This window comes from Pteropus alecto, unplaced genomic scaffold (assembly GCF_000325575.1).
Source record: "Pteropus alecto unplaced genomic scaffold, ASM32557v1 scaffold79, whole genome shotgun sequence".
NCBI lineage: Eukaryota > Metazoa > Chordata > Mammalia > Chiroptera > Pteropodidae > Pteropus > Pteropus alecto.
The window spans coordinates 13977679-13984816 of record NW_006494612.1 but is presented as its reverse complement, the minus strand read 5'-3'; positions in this window follow the sequence as shown (position 1 = coordinate 13984816).

Below are 7138 nucleotides of genomic sequence, written 5' to 3'. Positions count from 1 at the left end.
ATTGACTCCTTGGCCTTTGGGATAAGAGCTACTGTAGTAGGCAAGGTCAAATAAACCATATAACTCTGCCTGCCATCTCCTGACCAAATAGTAAATCAACCACAATATTTCATCTGAGGAGGAATGGCAGTGATTATTAGTACCACCCTTAAAGGCATAAAAAATCCAGTTTGGTGGTTTTCATTATATTTCTATTTTCTTTACCAGTCTGTCCCCTGAAAAAACCTGGTGGACCCTGGAGGATGTTAGATTACCACAAAGTCAACCAAGCAGTAGCCCCAATTTTAGCTTCTGTGTCAGATGTGATGTTGTTGCCAGGGTAGATTAACTCAACCTCTGGTGCAGTTTGTGGTTGTTAATCTGGAAAATGCATTCTTTCCAGTCTGGTCAGAAAAGAGTATCAGAAAGTTTATATTCACATAGAGCAGATTACAGAATGCTTTTATACTTTTTCTCAAAGATATGTAAACTCTTCTACTCTGGCAAATGTACTCTCCTACTCTCTGCAAACCACACTCAGCCTATCCAGCATTTATTTCTCCATGCCCGTTATTAGCCTCTTCAATCTATTCTCTACTTCTTAGCACCTTAATTTCTATTACTTATTAGCACTGTGACCTTCTGTGTGATAGATATACAACTTCTCTAGTCTTCATTTATAAATGAGACTAATAATAATGTTTCAGCATTAGTATGAGTATTAAATGAGATATGTTTTGATTTACAAGTTAGGTGAACATGGAGAAAACTGAGTGACTCAGACTTTGTGAAATGTAATCTGGATCTGTCTTGGTTAGCATGGGCTGCTCTAACAAAATGTCACAAATTGAGTAGCTTATTGGCAACAGAAATCTATTTCTTACAGACCCAAAGGCTAGAAGTCTAAGATTAGAGTGCCAGCATGGGTGCTTTTTGGTTAGAGCCTTCTTCAGGATTGCAGACTGCTGACTTCTTGTTGCATCCTCACATGATGGAGAGGGGCGGGGAGCAAGCTAGCTCTCTGGGCTCTTCCTATGAGGGTGCTAATCCCATTAATGAGTGCTCTACCCTTATGATCTAATTACCTCTCAAAGGCCCATTTTCAAATACTATCATATTGGGAATAGGATTTCAACACATGAATTTTGGGGGAACACAAACATTCAGTCCATAGCAAGATCTAATCAGGAAAACAGAATGTATTTCAAATAACCACAGCAGAGGAAATTTAATGCAGGGTACTAGTTACATAGGTGATGATAGAGATGAGAACCAAACAAAGAACACTGAAGACCCAGAAATTGACAACAGCAAAAATGTCCATTAGCACTAGGCTTGAAAGACAAAGGAATGAGATAAACTGCTGTTATTAGAGCCCACGGGTTGGTCTGATCTGATGGAAACTGGAACCATGGTGGGCTTGTCTGGTAGGAGCTGAAGCCAAAGAGGAAATGCAGCCTTTTTCAAAAGAACTGACAAAAGCATAAGCTGGAGAGAGAAGTACTATGGTGACTCCATTCCCCCTACCCTCCAAAACCTTTCCTCTCACGGCCATAAGTCAGTTGACATTAAGCCAGGGAAACACCACCTGCAGAGGTCAGCGTAGAGCACAGGAAGGATGTAAAGCCAGTAGAGTTTTTATCAATAGGAGGTCATGATATCAGGCCACATCCTTGTGGGTAGGGGTGGGGTTTCCCCATCATTGGACTGTTATTTCCACTTTCAGGTCTTGTGGAATTAGGTTTATCCTGATTTAAAAAGTGAGAAACTGGAAAGGCAAATCAACAATAGAGAATGAACTATTGATACTTGCAAAAACATGAATGAATTTCAAATGCATTATGCTAAGTGAAAGATGTTTGAATATATACTGCATAACTCCATTTATATAACATTTTAGAAAAACCAAAATAATGGTGATAGAAAGCAGATCAGTGGTTTCCAGAGACCAAGGTAAAAAGGGAGAGAATTAACTGCTAAGGGGTACCAGGAAAATTTTTAAGGGTGATGGTAATATTCTATATCATGATGATGGTGGTGGTTATATAACTCTACAAGTTTCTCAAAACTCATCTAATAGCACATTTAAAATTGGTGAATTATGTTTTATGTTTATTTGTTTCTGACTGACACAAATGAAATCAAAACATTGTACACATACATTCTTATATGTATTCTTATACATGTATTATTAAAAGGCATTAATTGATTACTCAAATATGAAAACTCCTCCAAATTTATTTAGTATTATTTACTATCATTTTTTTTTATTATTACAAACTCTTCAGATAAATTGCCATCATGTGAGAAACTAATTCTCTAACCCATCATTTGATTATGTTAGAGAAAATAAAGCCCAGTTTCTCTAAAATGACACTTAAAATTTGGGCTCTAATAGACACTTATCTGAACAACTGAGTATATTTTTCACTTTTCATCCAGCTTTTCATCATAGAAGTATAGAATATATGGTTTATATGAACTACACATTTAGCATTGACATCAGGTGCATTAACGATTAATTTTCTACATCTAAACAATAAGCAAGTTAGAGGGGAAATGACTCTGTCAAGAACTCTGGATTCCACATGAAAAGCTCATTTTGGGAAATTATTTCCAGAATCAAGAAACTATACAACTCCATGACCTCCCTGGAGGGAAAATTTAAAGTACTCTTGCCTAAAATAGCAAAGTTGGACTTCTAAATTATGGAAAATGACAAACACATTGGAAATCTGGAAGAAACTTCTTGGGAGATTAAAATAAACATCACAAAGCACAGTGCATAGAAGGGAGAGCTGATTAAACTCAATATCAATGTGAAAAAGGTGGGTGGTACAATGAAAAAACTTAATAATGTCATGAACTGACTGGAATTTTTGAAAACATTGCATAATGAAATTTTGGCAAGACTGATGGAGGAGTTGGTTACAGTTTAATGTCATATGGAACTTGCTTTCAAATACCAATGCTATAGATAAGATCCATACATGGGATTAAAGAAAGTCTGTGACTAGAGAAAATCATTGTACCGCTGATGCGGGAGAAGCTCTCATGTTAGAAGGAAAATCCTTGTGTTCCTGAAGCTAAGCTAGGAGGTGCAGACTAGGAGGGGGAGCTGCTTGAAATACCAAAGAGGGAATGGTTATTGTTTCCTGCCTAATTGTCAGTAATGCAACAAAATCAACTTATCTTCTTAGACATATTGAAGGTACACAAAGACTACTGGGGAGGAAGCCTGTTGATATCACACAGACTCTAATCTTGCCTCTGAAGTAAATTCAAAAGAACTTTTCTGTTTCTAGAACTGGAAAATTGGCATGAAGATACATGCTAACCTTTATCTGTTTGGAATTGTTATCTTTCAGGAGTCTTCATGCTTTTCATAACTTATCTCAGTCATAAAGGGCAGAATTAGTAGTTATGTAGCAGATTTTTAGCCATTTAAAATATATTGTTAAATCCTATAATGAATTCAAAGGGTGAAGTTTATGCATTAATAATGCTCAATAATATATTTTTAATTGTACCTGAGTTTCCAAGATTATGAAAATATTTTCCAATTTCACTTTAGGGTCTTAAAACTGTATTTAATCAGGAGAGCTGGGCTTTTGCCAATAGAGTTTCTAGATCTTATAGCACTGGGGTGGGAGGTAGGTAATACAACAGAGAGGTAAAATGTCATTTCTCAAGCTGCATTACAGAAACCTGATAGGCATGAAATTTTATCATCTTGAAATACATCTTTTGTTAATCAAACTAACTTTAATCTAAGTGCCACAATAATAGAATTTTAAATCAATACCTTAGTCATCACTCACAATAGGTCTTATTGATTAGGGAAACATAGGCTATCTTATTGGAATCTTATTACAAAGCCTTTCTGTCATTAGATTGTGATTTTAAGTGCATTGTGTTGTATGTCATCGTATTCTATATAGCCCTCTTTTCTTTGAACACATAGATATTGTAGATAAGAATGTTAGACTGAAAGAACGAATCTTGGGAGGTAGTGAGAGAAAACCTGTGCTGGGAAGCTGAACAGATGTATGGAATGTGTTCTAATCCCTTAAGGCTCTTCAGATGTCAATTGGCTTATGTTTCTGGACACTATCTGTCAGATCACATTGAGCTATCTGTTTTATATTCTTGGGGATTGATTTCATTAATGAAGAACATGCCAGAACCTGGAGTTATCTGCAATAAAAGAGGACTTCTTCAGGCCTTGTGAGCTGAAAAATGACTGGATGACCATTTCTTCTCAAATGGAAGAAATTAAAGCTGAGGGCAATGGTGTGAAAGCTCTTAACAGCAAGCTGAAAAAACAACTTCAGAACTTGCTGCTGGCAAGTGTTTATAATCAAATGGAACCATTTCAGGGAACGTTAGAAAGAGGAGGAGACCTGGACTGCTGCTGTGAGAACTTGGTGCGCAGAGATCTCATCTTACAGCAAGTAAATGCCAAAAATTCTCCCATCTATATGGAGAATGATTTTGGGTTGAGTGAATGCTTAGATTAAAGAAAAAAAAAAAGCATGCAATACAGAAATAACAAATAGGAGATATGACTAGGAAGTAATGACATTCTATCTGGCTTCTGGACTTTATGTTCAAACCTCTTACTGCTTCATGGGCTAAAGGCAGTCAGACTTTAAATCCAATTATTATATGAAAATTTATTTTCCAAATTATCATTCAGAAACAAGTGGCTCATGCAGATTCAAAATGGGAATCATCACTTAAATAGAAACCTAGAGAATTTAGTGTTTGTCTGATGTCTAATTTTATCTTAATCACAAGTTTAGCTATTAACTATTTCTCAGAGTTTCATAATGCTTTAGAATTGGGGCAAGCCTTTTGTTTGAGCAGACACCTTTGGTTGAGTGATCAATGGCCATGTGTGCTGTGAGGGAATCTCCCAGACTCAGAAACACTGAAATTCACAAGAATAAAATTTTGAAATATTTTTCTTTGAATTATAAAATATCACTCTGATAAGATACATTATTTTGTTATTCCTATTAAGGGAAAATGGAATTTCACTGAATCTACAGAAAGATATAAGCAGCTATTTGGCATTGCCATGGGGAAAATTTTGTTTTAGTATAACCTTTTGTGTTTTTGTTTTGTTTTATTTTGTTTCTCATGTAACTTAAGAGCAATACTATGGTCATGTACTCATAAGCCCTATTAACGCTAGCTTACTACTTTTTCTAAAGCTGAGATTTTTATCTAAATTGGACGTTTGACATATTTTTATTCCAAGAGTTTAGAAGAAAACACGCTTTCCAAAATAAGTCTAGATCCTGATTCTGTTGTATAGTTTTCAGTTTACTTGCATTTTCATTTACAGATTGAATTTTCTTTATTCTTAAAACAATTTCCCATTCTATACCTTATGTTTGCTTGAAATAAAAAAAGCCTTTAAAACTTCAAATATGTTTTTTATTTTTATATAAAAATATCAAAACAATTTTTATAAGTATTAAATATTTCACAAAATACTCTACATAGTTATGCTGTTACATAATAGTTTATTGAACTGTCTGAACTGTGGGAAATGACTATGTGCCTTTCATTTGCTTCCCAATCATTGCCTTCAGTCATATACTGTTGACTGTCCCATCCTCTCATTTAAGAAAATCTCAGGCAGATTCTTTATCCTTATGGTCACTCACAAGTATAAAAAGCCATCATCTTAATGGTCATCTATTTCTTCTTTTTTTTATCTTTGTCCCAAGAGACTTAAATTGGAGAAGAAATGTTTGTTCTTTCACTGTGTGTGTGTGTGTGTGTGTGTGTGTGTGTGTGTGTGTTTGCAGCATGTGTATTTCCTTGTTCAGATCTTCTTTGGCTCTCTTCTTTTTTGCCTCCTGCTTTTGCAGTAGAACTTTGCTAGCTTGAAGCCAGTAACCTAGCATTTTGGTATTTTAAACTGGAAGACACCTGATGGGTCTTTGAGCTCTGTGTGCACATGTTAAATGGTAGAGTTGGAGCTTATTCATAAAGTTTATTTTTGTTGTAGTGCCAGTCCCAAGTTGTATGAACACCAGCACTGAGGTGTTTAAGTATTCGTGTCCCTTTTAGCTTTATATTTATTTCCTTTGTGGTCTAAATTAGCAAAGATATATAAAGTAGCGAGAAGTTAAAACTCAAACACTAGTAAACTTTACCATAGATTAGTACAGAAGTAGGCCGGAACGCATTTCAAATTTTTAAAAAATCTGTATGTCCTTTCTGTACCTTTTCTTTTTCTCCTTGATTATTTAAACTTTCTTCTAGTATTTCTGCTGTTCCGTCTCATAGTTACCCTCATTAAAAACTGTTTCTGGTCTACCTTTATGTCCAGGCTTGAAAGACAAAGGAATGAGATAAACTGCTGTTATTAGAGCCCACGGGTTGGTCTGATCTGATGGAAACTGGAACCATGGTGGGCTTGTCTGGTAGGAGCTGAAGCCAAAGAGGAAATGCAGCCTTTTTCAAAAGAACTGACAAAAGCATAAGCTGGAGAGAGAAGTACTATGGTGACTCCATTCCCCCTACCCTCCAAAACCTTTCCTCTCACGGCCATAAGTCAGTTGACATTAAGCCAGGGAAACACCACCTGCAGAGGTCAGCGTAGAGCACAGGAAGGATGTAAAGCCAGTAGAGTTTTTATCAATAGGAGGTCATGATATCAGGCCACATCCTTGTGGGTAGGGGTGGGGTTTCCCCATCATTGGACTGTTATTTCCACTTTCAGGTCTTGTGGAATTAGGTTTATCCTGATTTAAAAAGTGAGAAACTGGAAAGGCAAATCAACAATAGAGAATGAACTATTGATACTTGCAAAAACATGAATGAATTTCAAATGCATTATGCTAAGTGAAAGATGTTTGAATATATACTGCATAACTCCATTTATATAACATTTTAGAAAAACCAAAATAATGGTGATAGAAAGCAGATCAGTGGTTTCCAGAGACCAAGGTAAAAAGGGAGAGAATTAACTGCTAAGGGGTACCAGGAAAATTTTTAAGGGTGATGGTAATATTCTATATCATGATGATGGTGGTGGTTATATAACTCTACAAGTTTCTCAAAACTCATCTAATAGCACATTTAAAATTGGTGAATTATGTTTTATGTTTATTTGTTTCTGACTGACACAAATGAAATC